General features: G+C 36.6%; 1 protein-coding gene across 3 annotated transcripts in view; it reads right to left on the minus strand.

Moving 5' to 3' along the window:
• Positions 1-20,956, minus strand: part of npas2 (neuronal PAS domain protein 2) — a 67,384-nt gene extending 46,428 nt beyond the window's left edge. For all 3 annotated transcript variants that reach the window (XM_082169896.1, XM_082169898.1, XM_082169897.1), the window contains exon 1: positions 20,771-20,956. The gene's annotated coding sequence lies outside the window, so the exon portion shown is untranslated. The remainder of the gene's footprint in view (positions 1-20,770) is intronic.
• Positions 20,957-22,035: the final 1,079 nt, after the last annotated feature.

The following is a 22,035-nucleotide window of genomic DNA, read 5'->3' on the forward strand; positions in this document are numbered from 1 at the left end:
TTGTTCATAAGGAATTGAGTCAGTATCAGTCAGTATGATTGTTCCTTCTGCTTATGGTCTAGGAATTTTAAACGAGTGTTGATGGTTATATCAAGCAACAGGTAATCACCCAAATGCACAAGTATTTGTCAAACCTTGTTGTTTGTGACCTGCAGCATGGCTTGTTTAAAAGTCACTGACACAAATTACAGTCCGATTCATTTCAGAAGTTAATTATAGGTTCTGTTGGTCATTTTATTATAATCTCTCTGTGGATATTTGGATATCTCTCCCACTGTCTCTCACACACTGTAAAAAAAATTCTTAGGTTACGACTGTAACCATAGTTCCCTGAGAAGGGGAACTCAACACTGCGTCTAGATCAGCGCTATGGGGAACTACATCAGTGTGACCGGTGTCTGAAGCATGTGTATACACACAACAATTTCATTGGCCGACAACCGTCCATGACGTCACTACTGGAGCACCTGTGGGTATAAGAGGGCACCTGCTATAGATGTCATCAAGTTCTTTGTCTGAGGGAGACATGCAGGTGAGCCCAAGTAACCATGGTTACACTCATAACCTGAGACGTTCCAAAGTGGAACTCAACACTGCGTCTGGATCGACACTAGGAGGAACAAATACCCACTCTGCCATCCTGAGGGAAGGCCTGCCTCATTAGCTGTGCGTATGCACAGCCACAATGGGCATCGCATTATTGACTCTATACGGGCTTGTCTAGCCAGAAGTCAGAAGCGTCAATCAATTAACCCCTACTTCTTAGGTTCTTTGGGGCCGTTTGAGCTTCAACAGGGAGTGAAGGTACCCCATTTTAAAACCTCGAGGGGAGCCATCCTAATTAAAGACCCCTCTTGGGGGGAGGCACATCAACACTCATCTAGGACCTACTATAGCCCATGCTAATTTAGATCAGCACTAACCTGTATTGACCTAGCAACAAGCCATTCATAGCTCTATTCTCAAGCCCTGTGCCAGACTAATCACAAGGTAGATCATAAAATATACTAAGCACGCCATTTACGTTATCAGTCCAGCCTCAGGGCCTGATGTAGGCGCTTAAAAATATAAGAACTAGCAGGAGGAGTCCCGAAAGGAAAAGGTCTCCCCGTCAGACTCCTCCCACACTCCGCCTACAATCCCTGCGATAGATCCCGCCTTGCCACTACAGCGGCCAAGAGACCTGAACCGCGGGAAATCACATGGGTTAATGAGCTGATGAGTTGAATCAGGTGTGTTTGATTAGGGAGACAAAGAAAACGTGCAGTGTTGGGGGTCCTCCAGGACATGTTTGAGAACCACTGATCTAGACGCAGTGTTGAGTTCCCCTTCGAAAGAGAACTTGAGTTCAGTTGCTGCCTTAAATTTTGAAGTACCATCAACTTGGCTGTATAAGCCATTTTGACTTAAATTACATTAAACTGAGAAAAAGAGTTGAATCAAAAAAAAAAAAAGTTGAGAATTGTTTAACTTATTTTGATGAGTTAAAGCAATGTAGAAACATATGTTGTCAACTTATTGATCATATAATTTTTTATGTGTGTGTGTGTGTGTGTGTGTGTGTGTGTGTGTGTTATATAAGTCATGTTGCCATGACTTATTGATCATATCAAGTTAATAAAAATTATATCTGGAAAGCTTTTCAATTATGCTAGGGCTAGAATGTTTTTATTTAATTTACAAATTTCTACAAAATCCGAAGTTTTCGATCGCTAGTTTGATATGTTCACCGACAGCCGATTAATGATCGTTGCGATCAAATTTGACCTCAAGCGAAATTCTAGAAGCATCAGATGATGCAATTAGTGAGACAACAACAAACCATCACTTGCTCCACACATATCGTCTTTGTTTTTTTTCCATTTTTCTTTTCAAGTCAAGTCATGATCAAAATGAACGCTAGATATTGTTTTTATTTTCTAGCCACCATTTCAATCCCATTTCAATTCAAATGCGGCTCAGTCACCGATCATGTCATGGATTGATGTACAACTCCAAACAAGTCTTGTGTGCATCCGTTTTTAACACGTCTTGACTGCCATACAGTCTGACATGAATATAAACTGAGATCAGTGTGACATAGTGATCAATTGCATGCAATTCATAATATGCAGAAGATTTCAACGTTTGATCCCCGTTGTTTCAGTCAGTAAGCATAAGTTTAACCTCTCTGCTTCTATTGTTGAGCCTTGCACAAGATTATGTAGGTCAGCTGGAGTAAAGCAGTAGTTTTCTTCAATCTCAGCGGGCAGGAAAGTCTTGTAGACGTTTAAAACCCCACAGCCAGAAATACACCTCTAAACTGTATGATCATTTCACAGGAGGCCATCTTACTCTTTGAGCTGAGATAATTGCTGCTCTCTCTTCATCCATCTATTCACATGTGCTTCATCCTTCCATCTTTCTTTCTATTTATTCACTGAGCACTGTCATCATAACGGGCTGTTCTGGGCTCTGGCCCTTTATTCTTATGTGTCATTGTGTGTTGCAATTATCCACATATGCACTGTAGTAAACCCACATTGTTCTTTTATAATTGTAATTATCTTAATGTGATCTGACCCAGCTAAATGAAAAAGCTAATCATCACACATTAGATCAAGTAAAAGGGGCTGTTCATAAGTGTGTGTGTGTGTGTGTGTGTGTGTGTGTGTGTGTGTGTGTGTGTGTGTATTCTGTCAAGAGTCATTAAAAGGATGCAGTGTTCCATCTCTCTCTTTGTGTTTATGTGTGGAAAAGAGAATAAAGAGAGGCAGAAAGAAAAAGAGAGAGTGAGAGTGAGGGGTCTATTATACAGAGTTAAGAGGGAAAAACACAAACTAATTAAGGGAAGAGAGACTATAATTAAAATGGCCTGTTTTTAATTTAACAGTGAGCTACTTTATATCAAACAGAACAGTGATCACTTAATTATACAGGCAACATCAGAGAGAGAGAGAGAGAGAGAGAGAGAGAGAGAGAGAGAGAGAGAGAGAGGGTGGGTTTAGTAAGATGTTGATTGTCTGCAGTGAATTCTATATTCATTCTAGAGAAAAAAAAACAATCAACCATATTGTTTTTATAACTGGAAAATTCATTCTTTACATTAAATATTTTAGTATGGAAGCCCTAAGAGGCTCTGCACTGCTTTGTTTTAATATATAAATAATAATAATAATAATAATAAAACTAAAATAATAATAAAAACTTCAGTTGACACCATACAGAATGTAAAAACCCGATCCAGCTACAGTATGAACAAAGGGCTCTACAGCTCTTCATTTCCATCTTAGGAATCCTGCTAACTGTCTTGCCACTGTTAAACAATCAAGTTATAATTAATAAAGTACCTGAGCTTGACCAGAACATATTTCTGAAAGCCTGATATATTTTTTTCCCTAGAAATATTCCTTTATTTACAATCTAGTCATATTAGTTTTTCAGCATAATGGAAAAAATGCAAGTTTATGTAATGACTTAAAAATGCAAGTTAATACACACACACACACACACACACACACACACAATAATTAAAACAATAATTTCCTAACAGGTTCAAGAGATGACAGAGCTAAAAACAAAACAAAAAAAAACAGTATTGAGTATCAATTTGCCTAAAATATTCTTTACACATAATCATGCATTGATTCTAACAGTAACAAGAACATACAAAGGTTTAAATTCTGAGAAAATTATTCCATTCTGCATTTTTCTAATACAAAATTCTTCATTACAATTATATAACCAGCCAAATTTACCTGAAAACTTTTCAAAAAAATATTTCAAAATGTATTTTGGTGTGTATTTTGTTCAAGTCCCTTTTAATTTAGCACAACTTGAGCTGCATTAACAAGTTTGTGTAAAACCTGATCATGTTCTGCATGATTCGAGATGATCCAAAGAGCATCTTGTGGAAGAAAATCTGACCTTTTGTATAAATGAGTTCACACGATCGGTTTCATACATTTTATTATTTGATTAGTGTCCTTAATCTTAAATATTTCAAATTCATTTTATATTTTTCAAAATCCTGAATGATTGTTTATTTCCAAGTTTAAATGGAAAACATCCTGTAAAAAATTATTGTAATTTTAACTGTGAAAGTGCAACAGTAAAAACCTGTTAATTACAGTAAGTTCCTGCACATACAGAGAAAAACTGTAATAGATCGAACCTTACATTTCATGCAATTTTACAGTAAATACTGTTAAATGTACCTTTTTTTTTTTTTAAGTAAAAAGAACAAATAATCTTATAATTTACAGTGGAAAGCGATAAACTGACATTCCCAGAATTCCCTGGGTGGCACCTCATATTTGATGGTTTTTAATTATGTTTCTTTAGGTTTATTTTTTGTTATCAGTTATGTATATTAGGGTTTTATATTACATATAATGTTGCTTAAATTGTTTATTGCATTATTTTAGTGTCATATGTGTTACCCTGGTGTTTTTTATTTGTGTGCATGACACTGTATGCACCTTCTATATATTATTTTTTACCTCAACTTGAGAAAAAGCTATAGAGTGGTGCAGGGATGGCATATTTTTGTAGGCCAAAACCCGGAAATGAGTTCCCATTTTAGCACTTCCGGTTCCATCGCCCTGAAGTCAATGGTTTTTTTGAATGGGTTTTTAGTTAAATGCTTGAAATAAGGTCTGTGGTGAACACAAGCTCAAGATAGTTTCACGTTTTATTCTACGATATAACATACATCAGTAATATTGTCAGCATCGGTTGCAAGGCGGATCTAGGCACAGCAATTATTTTAATAAAACAAAAACTCAAAATAACAAGATACCCAGAACATGAACAGAACAACCCATCGATATCTAACGAAGACAGATGAACTGAGGAAAACACAAAACTTAGGGTACGTTTACACAACGACATGCTTAAAACTGAGAAGTTTTTCCTTTGAGTTTTCGGCGCACAGACAACTCCAATGTCAAAACGATCCCCATTCACATGGATCTGCGAAAACGGCTAAAAACGCTGTATTTTGCTGCCAGGCCATTAGATGGCGATGAAAAACTATAGACTGAACACGTAAAACGCATGTGCATGACGTCATCATCTTCAGAGATCTGCGTTTTTGTGGTTTACACGGAGACCGTTTTGAAAAACTTTGCGTTTGTCGTTGTCGTGTAAACAAACGGCCAAAACACATACATTTTTTTACGTTTTTAGTTGAAAACGGTATCGTGTAAACAGCCCCTTAAATACACAGACCAAACCAATCAATGAAATGAATCACAGGTGCAAACACTAATCAAACAATGAAACAGAAGAAAACCAAGGAAACTGAACTAAAACATGTACAAAAAGTAAACACAGATAAACCCTGACAAATAGCTTTTACTTGTCTTGTAAAAGGCAGTTGCTAACAAGTGGCTAAATGGGACTACAAAGGTTGTCAGGGACATCAAACGTCATCAGCCGAACAGGTGAACTCCTCCACTCAGTCCGCTTTCACAGCCACTTTGAGTTTATGATCGCACTCTTGCAAACTATTATAACACAATCTTTTTTATATGGTCTCATACTTTTGGACCCCGCTATACACACACACACACATCCAGATAACATTATATTTGAACAGATTTTGTAATGTTGCCAGAGGGACATTTTGAAACGTAGCCTGATTTGATTGCTAGGTCCACTCCTGAACTACTGGTCCCATAATGCAATTCAGTGTTGGTAATAAAGACAGTTTCAGCTGCAGGTAAGGCAGTCATTGCTGTTGAAGGTTTGCAGCTTGAATTTTTTCCAGGATTGAGGTTATCTTTCAACCCGTTCCACGTCCAAAAGCAGCAAACACTGCTTTTTCTCATCGTCCATTTAATAACCTACCAAACCATCTTAATATTTGATATGATACAGGCTGTATTAATTTATCAAACTTGTATTTAAAGGGCCCTTTGGCTAATGCTCTGATGTCTTTAGTGTAATGACTGTTGTGGTCTCCTCTCATTAGTCTATAATTAAAGAACCATCAATCTCTCCTGTGAGCACCAACATAGCATAAATAATTTACTTGTATATTCAAAACTTTCATTAGATTTCATTAATATTAACCACTCAAACAATCCCCACAGTCCTGCAAGACACATTGAGAAAGCGAGAGGGAAACAGTGAGAGAGTGAGAGAGAGGCACAGAGACATGAGAGAAAGATTGTAACTCCATGCAACGAGCGATAAAATGATTATTTATGCTGGCTCACATACAAAATACACACACAAAAAAATCTCATACACACACACACGCTATTGGATAATCAACGTTTTGCATAAAAGCAACAAAGACTTGTACTGAGAACATTATGACATCAGCATGACATCATGATCCCACATCAGTATACCCGAGGTGACGTTTGTTTATGCGTTTAATTTTTGGGATATCTGTAAGATGACACACAGAACCTACGGCTGTCTCTGGCCTTTTAGCAAACAGGAAAACAAACAAGACAATACAGTCAAAGTGAGTCATGATCTACATCACTGGTCAGTAGCTGCACAGTGCAATCTTAAACTGAAGAGAGAAAAAAAATTACACCCACACCAATAAACGTAAATCCCCCTTTAAATGTTTGTGTAGGCAAACATTTGCAAAAGGCTGCTTGGAAATAGAAACGCTGGAGGTATCGGAAAAAAATAATATATGCCAGCTAATATTAGCAAATAGCCAGTTAAACAAACCAGAAAACCAAAGTTCAGATCTGAATTTCTAGCACTGGATCCACACACAAGCTGGCTGAACACAGATTGAGAGAGCCAACTGTCATATATCCCATAATGCATCACTGTATCCACAGCAAGCCCTAATACACAGATAAAGGTTAGCATTCACACAAAAATGAAATACTGCTGTAAAAGTTGGCAAGTGTTATTTTTTATTTTTATTTCAAAGCACCATTTAAATAAATTATTTAACATTATTTTAATAATTATAATTACTTAAAATAATCATTACAGTTTTCAATTTCTTACTATTTTATAAATGATTGCTATACATAAGTTTTGTTCTGTGTAAATTCTGTAAAGTCTATAAAAATATGTATACTTCAATTCTGCTGATTTGTCTCAAGATCATATAATCTTGTGTCAGTAATGTTTTGCAGCCGTTGCCATCTTTTTATTTTTTTTTGGTATCATGGTTGTATCATTTCTGACTTATTACAAATTTTCTGTAAGTAAAGAAAAAATGTTAGAAAAAAAAAAAGAAAAAAAAAATATATATATATATATATATATTTACAAAGAAATAATGCATTTATTATATCAGTGTGTGTGTGTGTGTGGTGAGGTCAAATGTTGGCGGGGCAAGAAAAATTGTCCAACAGACAAAAATCCAGTACAGCTACAGGTTTTCCAGGTCAGGAAGACACTTTTCAAACCACAATTGAAACTTCTAAGTTTCAGTTTTTGCACCACCCATCTTTCCTTCTATTTTCAGATTCCCAGTTATCCAGCCACTATACTATAATTCATTGTGGGTCTCTAAGGTGGTGGTTAGTATTAGGTTCTTTGAAAGATGTGATCTTATCTGACCACAAAATCTTTTCCCACATCACAACTGGATCACTATTTTTCTTTTTGGTAACTGCTCTCACAAGGTGCTGTTTGAGTAATGGCAACTTCTCTTATAAGACAGTGTTAAACAGCTGTTTGGTTGACTGTGTACCTTTACTCTTTTGAACTAGATGTTAGTTAGTTGAATTACTGTTTTTGTAGGCTTTATATGAGCCCACAAGTACATGCTCAGAATATATGTCTCTCTTCCTTTCATTGGTTTGCTTGCTTTTGACTTTTCCAATGGTCTGATGACATGGATGGTCCTTGTACTATAGGTGCTCTCTTTTGGGTCTTGGCTTCAATTATCACCCTCAGAACCTGGTCACGGTACCCCCTGGTCATTTCACCTCCTGGATGTGCACTCTCTGACCAAGTGCTCTTCTGGTCTGACACCAGTTTCCATTTTGTATGTGAACTTTGCTGCCCCATCCTCTCCATCCGATCCTCCACTATGCCTGCTTGCACCTCCTCCATAATGAATCTTATGCCAGATGCTACTGCTCAAATCAACGTTTTGTTCCTCAGCTTCATTTCAGCCTGCTCCATGAAAACAATTGTGTAGGATTCACTTTGAAACAGCTTTCACTAGGTAATTGCTATAAATTTCACAAATAATTACAAAGAAAGTAACGCATTGAATTAAACATGAAATTTTGAAGTAGAAAGATTAAAATAGTATTTTTTGTGAAACATTCTCCAATAATATGCATTTTGTTTACAACTTTAAACAAATTTTTTTGCAGTGTTATTTATGGAGGCTTGTTTCTGCCATTAACCTTTTATCTCACAATTCTAAATGAAATTCCTTAGAGTTTATTAAAAAGTTATTTATAAAAAAAAAATTTTTTATTCCATTAACAAATGTTTGAATATATAAAAATACACTTCGCCTACTGTATTCACATATAATGTTTCAGTCATGATTAGATATTTTATTTAGAATTCAATACAGCTATTCCCATTTCCGTTACATCACATGATAATTAATGATAGCAAATGATTAGAAAACAGCTTGTGGTTATACAACAATAAAAGCAGTTAACAGTGAATAAATTCCATTTTATATCATGGAATTCATACACTCTTCCTCTGGTGTTAAAGATATAAATGGTTTAATGCCTGGTTCACGGCTTAAATGACAAATACAGCTTGAGCTACATTGCACCACATATTACATTTTTAAATAAGAAAATACAACCTATTCATAATACATGGGAAAGCTAAAGCAGAATATACACTTTCAGAAATTATTTTATTCAACAAGGATGATTTCAATGGATCCAAAGTGACAGTAAAGACCTTTATAATGTTCTATATCAAATAAAATGCCATTCCTTTTAACTTTCTGTTCTTTAATTTCTGTTCAAGAATCCTGACTTTTTTTTATCATGGTTTACACAAAATATAAAGCAGCACAACTGTTTTCAACATTAATAATCATAAGAAATGTTTCTTGAGCATCAAATCAGCACTTTAGAATGATTTCTGAAGGATCACGTGACACTGAAGACTGGAGTAATGACTGATGAACATTCTAATAAATAAATAAAAATAACGTATATTTTATTTATTTATATACATAAATATATTAAAATAGAAAAACGTTATCTTAGATAAGAAATCTTACAGAACCCAAACTTTTGAACATCCATTTATACAGGCATAAATTGCAACTGAAAAATAGAACCGAAAAGTTTCCTGTATAGAGGTGTTAGATAGTTTCATTTAATTGGCATACATACTTTTCAAAAGATTCACTTAATGCACATGAAAACACAATAGTTTTCACACAATGGTGGACACTCTGGCGATGGTGCAGAATTTTCATGAGTCAGCCATAAAATTTAACATACAAAAAAAAAAGCCCAATGCTACACAACCAGCACCCCACCAAACAGATGAACTGTAATGGAATTAAGCCCAGCGTGGACAGTAATAGTTTTAACCTGAACAGACTCTGATGTTCTAAGCAGTGGTAAGAATAGGACTAACCTAGAAACCTGGATAAATGAACACTCATGCTTATGGAACAAGACCCCACTCAAGCCCATGAAAATGCATGGATTAAAAGAGATCTTAACCTGAAATAGACATCCATGCATGGACAAAATGTATATATACACACACACACACAAAATGGCATGTCGTTCGGGAATTTTTTTATAATATTAAGTTTGAGTATATGGAATGGAATTCTGAATATATGGAATGGAAATCTGAATATACAATTCATGTTCAACAAATTGTTGCTGAAAGAACATTATGCACCATTTCTCGAAGGAATTTACGAATCTCTTATGGAAATGTTGGCTGAAAATTGTGTCTCATACATGCATTGCAGGGTATTAATAGCTAGTCATTATTCTGGATTGCTGCAACTAGATTTCTTGCAGACTCACTTAGTTCAACATCTGTATGGAACAATCACACATGAAAAACACAAGATGACACTTTAATGACGTCAGATTTCATATGTTTCAATCTATTTATTCAGACTTTCCTTTTAAATATTCTCAGGTTTTATTCCATATATTCTGAATTTTAAACAATACTCAGACTTAATTCCATTTATTTACAATCTCATTCCATTCCTTATACTCAAACTATATGTGTGCGTGTGTGTTGTGAGAGAGAGAGAGAGTGAGAGTGAGAGTGAGAGTGAGAGTGAGAGTGAGAGTGAGAGTGAGAGTGAGAGAGAGAGAGAGAGAGAACTTAGATACTTAAATCACAGCTGGAGATCAGTCTGCTTAAATGGGTCATATTTTTATCATTACTTTTTTGTTTTGTTTTTCATGACATTTTTTCCAAGTCATTTTTTTCTGTCAGTTTCATTTCAGTAAAATGGTTCTTTTGGTCTGAGAGGGTACTTAGACTAAGCACATAAAGCTATTCTATCTCAAAACATCACAGAACATTTGATCCTCATGATATGATCCCCTTAAGGTTTCCTGTTTGCCTCCATCCGACCTCACACTGCATCACTCTGACGATTTCTCATAAGACAATGGGCCTCATTCACCAATATCTTCCTTTGAACTTAATAAACTTCCTAAGAAAAGTCTATGTCGGATTCATGGCATGTTCTTAACAGAATTGTTGGCACCTGTGTTCTTATAGATTGATGAATCCCACGTCTTCGTAATTGAAAGTGCGTGCCAGTTGTTCCTAATTAGCATAAGGAAACGCCCACAAATTCCCATATTAGGACATGACACTTCAGGGCCGTGTGCAAGAAAAGTTGGAGAATGTCCAAAAGACGCACAGACGGTGGTGATCCATCGATCACCAAACGAAAAAAGAACTTTCTACTGCAACAGGTAAATGCCAAACGAGGCATAATATTTGATTTAATCAGCTTAATTGCTGATGTAAATTGCAGTGTTAGTGTTTCTTTGCATACTATGATTTTTTTTCAACAAATGATCAGAAATACATTACAGTAAAATACTATCATTCTAAACGACTGTAGAATTAAATAAAATGCAGTAACCAATTATTTGCAGCAAACTGTCATCACTCAAATGTGCGTAAGAGTGCTCTTGAGCGTGCATAGATTTTGTTCTAACAACAAATCCAAGATAAGAAAACATTATTGAATGTCAGAATCTTCATAAAAAGTGGGGTTTGAGAACACATTTCTTCGTAAGAACGGTTGATGAATGAGGCCCAATTTTTTATATAAGGTTTACCTAAAGTATCTCTGAGGCAGCATGCTCAAACAAACCCACACACTTGTATCTACAGAAGGGAGACGTACAAAAAAAGCTGAGGGAAATTTATTTGCTCCTTAATCATGCACCCATTGGCAAATGACATAAAAAGGAGAAAAACTTAGGCTGGGGGAAAAGGGGAGGAGGAATAGAAAGAGAAAGAAACCTAGAGGAAAAGAGAAAGAGAGCGCATAAAGGAGAGAGGAGGAGGGATGTGGGGAGAGAGGCATTTGAGCAGAGAATGACGTCTGTTCGAGCAGTTATATAATCATGCGCTGAACATTGCGTATGTCACCATTAGAAGGTTACAGAGAGCAACATGAATACCAGACATTCTCTCTACAGTCATGTGCAGCATACTTCCACTCGCTTAACGTACTCATGAAGCACAGCTGCTCCTGCCCCGCGAGACCTTCTACGGCCATTAAATCCGTACTCAGAGAGACTTATCTGCCCCGACACCAGCTCACATCCCCAAAGTGCTGCTGAGATCTGGAGGTGGACTTGGTTTTTGGTCCACATTTACTCCCCTCAAACCTGTATGGCATGGTTTTCTCCATCAAACACAAAAAGAGATGTTAGAATGTTTACACTGCTCTTTTACATACAAAGAAAGTAAAGTCAAGGACAAAAAACAACCATACACTAGTGTTCAAATGTGTGGGTCAGTTAAATTAACACTTTTATTCATAAAGAACGCATTAAATTGATCAAAAGTAACAGTAAAGACATTTATACTGTTACAAAAGATTTATATTTTAAATAAATGCTGTTCCACTGAACTTTCTATCCATCAAAGAAAAAAAAAGTATAATAAAAATATTCCACAGAAATATAAAGCAGCAACAATGAAAAGAAGAATTGTTTCTTGAGCACCAAATCAGCATTATAATGATTTCGGTCATGTGACACTGAAGACTAGAGTAATGATGCTGAAAATATATATATTTTTTAAAACAAAGATTTATTAAAATAGAAAACAGTTATTTTAAACTGTAAATATATTTTTACAATATTACTGATTTTACTCAATAATCAATAAATATTATTATTATGTATTTAAATATAAAATTTTATGATTTTAATAAAATAGAGACTTTCAAAAACATAAAAATAATCTTTCAAACCCCACACTTTTGAACAATGTTTAAGTAGTTCATGTTACTTATTCACTATATCAGCTCCTCTAAAGCCATATGATAACTTTGAGCGAGAAACTAATGATTTCATAATTTTATTATTACTGTAAATCTCTCCATTTAGAAAATGACAGGCAAATTCTATCGCTTCAGATAGAATAAAAAAAATCCCAAACGTTTCTGCATTACAATGTATATACAACCTCTTCAACTTGAATCTAGGACATTTTACATTTTCCCATAATATTTATGGTTTGCTTAAAGATCTGCATGAGTTGCCAGTGACTTTTGCAAATGGCCATTGAGAATCCTCATATGCTCATATATTATTAATAATAATAATAATAATAATAATATAAACCTTGAATGCCTTTGAGAGTTCTCTGGCACATGCCTCTCATAATAAAATTGCTGGATGCAATTCTCACATGATAATCACAATGCATTTCCATTTAGTGCGTCACGCCCCCTGTGACACTGACATTGTGCAGAGCTACAAACTCATAGTACAAGCATACATACACACAATATACACTAAAATGACATTAAAAGCAACAAAAGTAAAGCAACGAGAAGTCACGTTTTTAATGAGTTGGCCACGATTCCAGTGATGAACGTTGATCAAAGTTAAACCATACACGGATAAATAAACACCCAGAATGCTACCTACAGTAAATGTAACAACATTGCCAGCAAACAGAAAAGCATTCATGTCCAATATTAAGTGAGTAATGCAAAATATTAACGTGGCCGATGGTGGTAGTAGTGTCCTAATTCCAAATCCGTGACACATCCTGCTCTTTGCTGGCTCTGCACTTTGATATGATCACTGTAAATAACAAATGTGGGTCAAATACACAAGCATACTGAAACTAATGAGGCACAACGGAGTCGGAGATATTCTGAGCATGATTCTGGCCTTGCAGCAGAGCACTTGATCAATGAGCTTTGTTCTCATCAGAGAATTTATAATCATGCTGGAGGTGGTTGTGTAAATCGGCTTTTTCAAAGTATATTCAGCACCAGCTTTTAACCTTCATGTCTCATTTATTACCCCGATAGAGAGAGGCGATAATGTCGAAGTATAGCAATGACTATGTTCGAAATTTGAGTTTTAGACTAAGGGTATGTTCCAATCACCCAACAGTGTCCTGTGCAGCCGTTTTAACTGGGAATCCAAATTGTAGTGAGCGTAGCATACACTACTATTCAAAAGATTGGGGTCAGTAAGTTACTTTAATTGATACTTTTATTCAGCAAGGATGCATTAAATTGCTCAAAAGTGACAGTCAAAGACATTTATAATGTTACAAAACACTGACTACATAAATACATAAATAAATATCCCTGTATACATTGGATTGATTTTAAAAACTTTAAATGTACAGTGAAGTGTGTACTAAGCACTAGGAATATAGAATCTGGACTCAGTATCAGCAGATGCCGAATATTCAAGGACTCGGATCATATCAGGGGCACAAAAAAACTTGATTGGGACATCCCAAGACATCACACCTGAAACTAATCTGCGTGACTACGTCTGATGAAGTGCAGGGTACTCTAAACAAACAGATTTAAATCAAATGAAGTGAACTTCTACAGATTAGTAAACCCTGTATATCTGAACGCAGTTTAAGGCTGCTTTGCTCTTTTACTGAAATTGAAGAGAATGCCACAGGCTTAAACCACTGTAGATTTCTTATCAAGCTCTCAATCAGTCTTTGCGTCATTTAACTGGTATAAAGCCCTGAAAAGGCTGTTTACAGAAAGTACATGGCAAATTACAAGCAATCCCTAAATGGAAAAATTCAACTATTAAACGATTTTCGCAAATTTGTGAAAATGGTGACATCATGCACATACGTATTAAGTGTTCAGTCTAGTATTTCATTACAAAGTGACCTCGCCAACTAATGATTCATGAATAATGTATAGTTTTCAATCATTTTCGCGGATCTGTGTGAAAGAGGATCATTTTGACGAAGTTCCCTGTTTTTAGTACATCATTGTTGTGTAAACGCACTCTATGTAAAGTTATGAACAGGCACACAACGACTCTGAGAGGCTTATCAGTGAGAGAGCAGCTTTGTTTATTTTATTGTATATGTAGTTTTTGTTAAATTGCTGCTTTTACTTGTTACTACTTTTACTCAATGTGTAAACAGTATATAAAACATTCAGAAAATGTGCTAAAAAGTGTTTTTAGAGATGATATGGAGCAGACAATGACATGTATACATACAGTCTACCTCACAACCAAGTTCTACACACTCCATCTTTTGCGTATTTTAAATATCTTAAGTTTTCTGAAAATATTTGTGTAGTTTTCTCATTTAACCATGTTTAATTCTGCAGTATTCAGCAGATATTTCCCCCACAACAGTACAAAAAGCTGGCGTGCTCAAGGCCTCGTGCCTGCCTGTTGACAAAGGTTAGTATTTACCAATAGGAATGAATGAGTTAGAGGATGTAAATAAGAGTGAAGATAAAAGAAAGGAAATGTAAGTGATGCCTCAAAGTGTTTGTGAAGTATGAATGGAGGAATTGATTAGACTCTAACTGATTAGAGAGGAAGAACAGAGCACTGAAGAAACTAAATGGAATGAGAAGGGAAAAGGCACATGACATTTCTATTAGAAAGAATATTTGTGTAAAATATAGCAATATGCAAAAAAGGAAATGAATGAGGAAGATAATTGAAGAGCCCGGTGTGGTGGTTGTGACAGTGGCAAAAAAATCCATCCAAGAACAGTACTGCCCTCAAACTATGTTTCACAACCTTGAGCAGATATAATTTACACTGAATTTATCTGCCAAACTTATACAACCTGGGTGAGATTCAGGCACAGAACTGCCTCGAGTTCAAGAAACATACATGGCTGGGAAACCATAAATTTGATGTCTATCAAATGATCACAAATGTTCAAAATAGTGGTTTTCTAGGCTTTATGTCAAATGTCATTTGATAATATTTACGTGGGGTTTGCTATTTTACATTTCCTTTAGTAGCTGAGTGGGCGTGGCCTTAAACGATCTATTTAGGCCGGACGGATTATGATTTGAGTGAATATGAACATGGTTATTGTAGAGCTGCTTGAGCACACTGAAACTCTGGCCTCAATAGACCTTATTCAAAGCAGTGCTATGACAGGTATGAAAGCGAAGCTGTGAGGAATGGACTTACCATGTTTTCAATGGCATCCGCTGTAAAGAGCTTATAAAGCTCCTAGATCCCTATGATTTTCCACAGCTCATGCTGTCTTGTTTTTTGACTGCATAAATTTCATGGAAATATATTTTTGCAGTGTTTCGTCAGCAGAACAATCCAAAAACACATTAAATAACAGTACAACCCACTAAAGAGATGAATGTCTATCCCTCACAGCCTCGCTTTCATTCCTGTTAAAAATCAAAGATTGCACTGCTGTAAATAAGGTCATACAAAGCACAATAAAAAAACACCTGAACTGGAAGCGATGCGACCTGTTAGACAGAATACAGAAGTTTGTTGCACTTGAGAATTACCCAAATGTCACTACCAACAATCTTGCACACTGTAACCTTAGATCATAGGCCTTCACTGCACTATATCTCACTTCACCAGTCATCTATAGGCTTGACTAAATGACTTTTACAATCTGTTTACAGGGTCCAGTTTTATAAGTTTACAGTCAAACTATAAATCCACCTTGTACAGATATGAGGAGGCTTCACAAACAAACTGAAAATTCATCACAACTGCCACTAGGGGGCAAATTGAGATTGTTGTCGTTTAATTTACATGAATAACAAATAGCCTACACAACTATTCAAGACATTTTATAATGAAAGCTTTGATGTCATGCTCTGTCTAGCAGGATTCCCAAACTTTTGTGTCCACCAAACCCCTTTGACCTAAAATATTTAGCCCTACTTGAAGTAGCCCACTGAGATTTTAAGTTAATATTTCAATAATTCACATGTTCATGGTTCCATACTGGTGACATGACATGCAGGTAAATAAATACAATATTTAATATTTTTTAGTGAGCAAATGATTTGGATTGTTTTTCATAAAAAAAAAGTATTTATTCGTTATAATTTGACATTTTTATGATTTAATTAGTAGATTTTCATAAGCTCAATTTATTTAGCAAAATAATGTGTGTTCAGAAGAATGAAATGGATACAGGTTTGGAATGACATCTTTGAGTGAACTCTCTCTTTAATCTTAACCATTGCATCTTTTAAAACAAGCAACCACTAAAGTGTAAGGCTCATTTGTTAACATTAGTTAATGTATTAACTAACATGAACTAACAATGAGCAATACATTTTTTACTGTAGTTATTGATCTTTGTTAATTTTAGTTAATAAAAATCCAGCTGTTCATTGATTGTTCGTGTTAGTTACAGTGCATTATAATGAAAACAAATACAACATTTTTTTAGTAAATATTGAAACGACCATTAACTAAGATTAATAAATGCTTTACAAGTGTTGTTCATTCTTAGTTCATGTTAACTAAAATATTTAACTAATGAAACCTTATTGTAAAGTGTTAGGTATACCGATTATGTTTTATACAAGCTCCAGGCTTCTCTTATTGCAATTATACAGGTGTTTTTCCCCATATTTTTTTTCCCCCACTTTCTCTCTCCCTTTCATTTTAACCATTCTCTACCTTTCTTTTTCTGAATTTTTATCTGTCAACTCAGTTTTTCAGTTTCATGCTCTGCTCGCCAGGCTGTACATCTGACACAGGATTTGAACATTCACCACTGCTCTGAGAGCTCTTAAAGGGCCGGCGCTTCTCTTAACGTGCTCAGGCAAAGCAGCAGCGGCTCATTACCATTTCTGCCTGCCGAGTCACAATGACATGCTTGCCTGCGTGCTGGGGCGAAGCTCGCAGGCCGTGCCCCAGTAACCCAGTTTCCCCAGTGCGAAAGCTCCGTAACAGCCCAGCAGTGGCCACTGTGTCATCTGTTACCTAACACACTCACACACACACTCACACCGGAAGGGATGTACCTGTCATATGCCCTCAGCACCCACCACACCATGTTTCCGCTGAGGTTTTCATTTTTGGTCTATTCGTGAGTCAATGTATTAGGTTTTCTTCTAATGAGAACCTTTATTCAGAACCATTTAACATTTAGAGCAGAACAGGGCACTTCTAACTGCCCACACAGCACAACAGATATAAAAGACTGAACAAAGAAAACTAGTTAATAGAACATAGAAGAGATAAAGCGAGCCATATAAGACACTGAAGCCTTTCAAAATTCACCTGTATTATTCTGATGAGGTAACAATGGCTTAATCAGTGAATAACAACCTCAAGATGAGTCAATCAAGAGCCAGGAAAGTACTAAGTTTTGTGAAAAAGGAGAATCACAGAGGCTTTATTCGAAATTGCCCTTTATACCCTCATTCACTATTCCCTACATTACTCCACTAATAATTAAAGTCCACTGAATTAATGAATGAAAACAAGAGAGCGAATACGGACAATGAGTGCTCTGGAAGTGTTGCGAACACCATGCAGAATTAATTTGATGCATACAGTGGATGGGTATTTGTAGACTCATGATTGAGGTGCATTATGGGGTTGAATGAGTGCACTATGAATGCCCACTATGTTTAGGACATCACTATAAATGGCTGTCCCCTCAAATAGTGCACTTTTTAAGGTTATAGGACTGAAAACAACATCCTTTTCTTGATCTAGACCATTAATCAATTTACTAGCACACATCTAACAGTTTAATTTAATGTGAGCCACAGCAAAGTTACAAAATGTTTGTATCTAAATTAGCATATCACTTCATTACATCAAGTGACCACTGGTTGATCATCAGCGCATTACTAACATGTCTAATTAACTGCTAACTTAATTAGCAATGATAGGCTGATTCACAATCTTTCTCTTTCAATTTTGTAATGGAATATTTTTATGGAATATTCCATGTTTTTAATGGAATATTTTTAATGGAGTATTACATACGGAGGATTTATTAAAATTATAAATCTGTGCACATCATTATTTTTTTCTTAAAAATTCCTGTGCCTTCACAATCTTTGATCAAAATATCTTCCCCTCCCTCTTGCTCAACAACATCTCTTCTCTTCGTGTTTGCAAGGGCAGACAAACCGTCACTCACATCAAATCAATTCCCGATGCACAAAATCAAGTTACGCCCAACATTTTTTCTTGTTCGAGAAGGACCAGGATTGAGAGAAATTTTTTGAGAGGGAATGAATGAGGTGAAAGTTCAGAGTTTTGAAACCAGCTGCACTGGTTTTCATCTAATGGGACATCTGATGGATCTGATACTCTTGTTCAAGAGAGATCTGAATCTGCTATACGTGTTGCTTAAAGACCACATGCTTGTTTCATTCTGTCACCTGCTTCCAAAAACACTGTTCAAAAAGCTCTTGGATCAAGCACATCATTTTTCCAAGTAAGGGCTCTGTGAGCAGAAGGACAAACAGTTTTGAATTCGACCCATGTTGTGACCACATTTCCCACTCCACTGTTCTGTTCTGTTCATTTATAGCACTTTTTCCACTCACAAATCACTACAGAGCAGCGCAGCATCAAGCAGAGGTGTGTTTCCCAAACACATCGTTAGCCAATTACAGTCGCAAGTTCCATTAAACTCTATTTAGACTATAGTTGGATTTGGGAAACGCACCCCTGTATGATGCGAAGAGCAGCCATGGGGTGCCAGAAGTGAATATAGTAATAGTTAGGCAGCCAATGGGCAAATCTGGGCAGCATACCAGGTTTACACCCCTTCTCTTTTCAAGAAACTCCGAATGAATTTCTACGACCACAGAGAAACTTTATTTTAACATTTCATCTCATCTGAAGAATAGTGCCTTTTTACAGGACAGTGTCACTATCACTAAATTAGGACAGAGTGCAGGGTGAGCACCATCTGCTGGCCTCACTAATAGGCCTACCTGCCTTAGTTTCCCTATAAATCTCCCATCCAGGTACAACCCTGTTTAGCTTCAAGAGGGACCTAAATGAAGGGTGAGGGGTAGGTAGAAAAAAAAGAAGAAAAAAAAGCTTCTAGCTATAGCAAAAAGGCCTACAAAAATATTTCTGAGCCTTACATTGTTTTTCAATGCTGTACAACTGAGGGGAATGCTAAGTTCAACTGATTAGAAAAATTAAGATGATTTGCAATGCAACAGCTGTTCAAGTGTGAACCCTACCTTCCTTGAGTTCCCACACTTTATCAAACATAAACAAAGTACAACAAAATAAACCCTTTTGTTCATGGTTTATTTTGATGACTTGTCACTTGAGATTCACTCAGGCAACCAAAGAACAAAAAATTAAAACAATTAGATTGAGGACTGGCAGCTGCTCTCGTGCTCTGCCAAGCATAGACATCTGTGGATCATGCGCGTCACGGAGAGGCCGCGCGCGAAGTGTATATCTATATAAAACTCTCGACGTATCAAACTACAGACAGCAAAGCCTTCATAGCACAAGTCACCACTACTTCAAATAATTTATAACTTGTGTCAATTTGTTAACTTTCTCAAGAGCAAGAAACACCAACAAATTAACAACACACGAGCAAATAAGAGAGATCAAAGGGCATTTTAGACCAAAAATTATTAATAATCACCAGAGACTAGCGAGTTTAAATGAGGGAGAAATCTGAACAAGTAACAGCGGACACATCGTCAGCAGTGAACTTTTTATTCCTCTCAACGAAATCCAGGGCATGACGTCACTGCCACCGGCTCATGATTCTCAAGTCATGTGTTACATAACTTGCAATCTTTTCATTTGTGCTTTTATTTTGAGGGTTATTACGTTCAAACTTTCAATTGGCATACCAGCATCGTTTCACCAAAGCTTTTTATGACTTCAGTCCATAATAAGCGGTAAAAGAAAACATACTAGACTACATTTTACCTTGCTATTCCTCTTGACCTCCATTAAAAACACACAGAGAGACGTCACCTCGGTCTGTCAATGAATGAATATGTATATGCAGACTCACGGAGAGCATAATCTGCCCTCCATCTGACACATATAGATATCACAGTAACTATCTTCATTCCTGGAATATATGTCATTTCAAGTGTACATGAGCAAAGTACAGAGACTGTCCTAATCAATTAAGAAACAACGTCATTACATCATCACATCACTTTCTTATTACAAGAAATACCAATTTACTTAGTTCTCGCTATTAAAACACTCACGTTGTATTGCAACTTTAACTGAACGCTAAAAATGTCCATAGCAGCAGGTAAACCCGTTATGGGCGCTTGCACCGGGCGCCTTTAACACAATGACACACTTCTTGTGTGCTCTAATTTCACAAACTAAACCAAGCAACAGCCAGCTGTACTCACCTAATCAGAGGCAGCAATGAGAACCCGACTTCAACAGAAAAGTTGCAAGGAATCTCCAGCGACGACACACACCGAGAGCGTTTTTGCCTTTCTTGCCGTACACATGAAATAGAGTTACATAACCGGCACCGTTTCTGTGGGCAATGAGTGACTTCCAGAGCGCTTTTTTCATTCACTGATGTTCATTTTCCAACGCACACACCTCACGCTTACGTCATCAGCCGTCGTCACACCTTAAAAGGAGCGAATGGGCGTGTCCGGACCGGATTCGCCAGAGTCAGCGGAGGGGAGCGCGCACACCCACCGCAGCGCATGCTCGCCCTCCCGGTCTCTCGGTCTCTCTCTCTCTCTCTCTCTCTCTCTCTCTCTCTCTCTCTCTCAAACGGCTTGAACGGCGGCCAGAGAATGTCATCGGCGGAGAATTAAGGAGGCCGTGTTTCTGTGTGAGGCAAGCTCTTCGTGTGGAAATAAAGGGGGAACTTGAGTTACAGATCGGAGGAAAGCCAGATTTAGTAGAATATTACAAATACCACATATTAGAGTGAACGATGTTAACCCTATGGGACTAATTATGAAATTACAGCTAAAAAACAAATCACTTTATATTTTACATATTTAAGGCTAAAATCATTTTCCAAAATTAGTTTTCTACATCCTTATGACCTTTGACCCATTTTTAGTCCTATAAGGATAAATATTTTTTGGCAAAATTTTGGACACTTCACACACATTCAAATTAGGGGTGTAACGTTCTTGGTAAAAAAAAATGGAACCATACCGTCTCCACCCACGGTTCGGCACGCACTTGCACCACAGTTCATCTCTAATCTGATGACTCATACACATCTATGGTTTTGTTGAAAATAACAATGTGTAAAACAGACAGACAGACAGAGTTCAGTTAAAGAATGTTGTCAATGGATACGCATTCTGACTTCCCAATACGTTACAACAGCGATGATCAAAAATAGTGGACAAAACAGTCACTCTTTGCAAACTTTGTTCAATAGGAGGGCAGTATGCTTTAATATGACCAGTCATTTACGCTGTCGTCATCACCCAAGGTGTTGATAGCATGTGAGCGCAGGTGAGACCTGAACAGCACACGTTGCTATCTGTGTTTAAAATAAACTAATTTAAGCCATGCCAATTTAAACATTCAAGAGCAAGAAGATGCGAAAGAGAAGTGGCGCGCGCTGTGTGAAAAGTTTTGTGTGTGCATGTGGAAAGCCACTTCTCAGACAGCACGCAAATATTGAGTTCTC

The sequence above is a fragment of the Leuciscus leuciscus genome (genome assembly GCF_965113295.1).
Source record: "Leuciscus leuciscus genome assembly, chromosome: 5".
Taxonomy (NCBI): Eukaryota; Metazoa; Chordata; class Actinopteri; order Cypriniformes; family Leuciscidae; genus Leuciscus; species Leuciscus leuciscus.